The sequence below is a fragment of the Hemicordylus capensis genome, chromosome 4 (assembly GCF_027244095.1).
Source record: "Hemicordylus capensis ecotype Gifberg chromosome 4, rHemCap1.1.pri, whole genome shotgun sequence".
Taxonomy (NCBI): Eukaryota; Metazoa; Chordata; class Lepidosauria; order Squamata; family Cordylidae; genus Hemicordylus; species Hemicordylus capensis.
The window spans coordinates 3,882,079-3,883,501 of NC_069660.1; positions in this window are offsets into that span (position 1 = coordinate 3,882,079).

Here is a 1,423-nt window from a genome sequence, read left to right on the forward strand (position 1 = left end):
GCTAGAGAAAACATGATGCTGCAAATATTTTAATGGAAATTCTCACACTTTTATTTTGTAGTCTTTAGAGAGTTACAGTAAGAATTGTCACTGCAAGTCAGAAGGTTGACAAGACTGAACAACAGAGTTAAAAAAAGATCTCCTGCAAGCCCACTTGCAAGACAGACATATGCTGTTAGGTACAGAAAAGTACATGCCTCTTATTTTTGGTGGTTCTATTTCGTTTGCCTTCCAAGTATCTGGAAAAAATGCTAAGATGACTAAGAAAGGCAGCTTGTTTATTATTATATTATTATTATTGAGAGCACTTCACAGCAGGCACTGTACCAGGGCAGCAGACTCATAGTTACCCTTGGGGGTGGGTGGGAGGTTGTGGCAGTTTTTCATCCAGAACACACAAGGGAGACTTTCCTTATTTCTCAAACGACACACACTGCAGTCTCAGCCCAGCTTCTCTGGCTGGACTGCGGCAGCTCCACAAGCCAAGCTGCTACTTGCCATTTTAGCGCTTATTCTGTACCAGTGCAGAGCAGACACACAGGAGGACTCCAGCCCGCCCAGCAACATCGCTTCTAGAATGGCATTCCCTCTGTGGCTCTCCTTGTCTCGCTCACCAGGCGGCTTGATCCACAGGCCTCCCCCACCCTCAACAAAGACAACCCAGTGACACAACTGATGCCCACATAGAATTGTGCCCTCACAGGGTATGAGCCAGGTGCAGCCCCTGCCCTCAGAGCACCACACCTTGCTGCCACAACATTTTCCTTCAAGTACATAGGAAGAAGCAACATCCCAAGTTGAGAGGTTTTATCTCACACACAGTAGTAGCAAAGATTTTATGTGCCATTTTAAAACTCCAGCTAGGTTCACAACGAACTCCTAGAACACATTTGTGAATAGAGGAGCTCTACTTATTTGCTTTTGTACTCAAATGGTATGTGGGGAAGGTCAGAATTCAGAGTTGCCGCACAAGCATCTTCCATGTTTGGAACCGCAGGCACTGAGAGTTTTATGCTTGGTAAGGCGTCACAGCAATTAACTGTCTTTACATAAGACTTCTCTTCTGAGACACTGGCGGCACACACATAATCACACAGCTACAATTAACTATGCAAGTGCCTAGTAACCCAGTGTCCAAGAGCCACAAGTCACCACAAAGCAAGTACACAGAGTCCCAAGAGACGGTGCTGTCATCTGGCCCCAGGACAGGCAAGGGAGATCAGAAGGGCCACACTCTAGGGTTCATCCTCAAGTCACTCTCCCACCAAGATGATACCAGAGGTCTCCAGACAGGCTGATGCAGTAAGAACATAGCAGTGTTCAGATGCATGCTGGGCTACTTCAGAGCTGAAGAAAAGGGGATCTTTTGGGGTCAAGCCTAGAACCAGTCCCACAAGAACACGCCACTCCAGCAGACAAAACA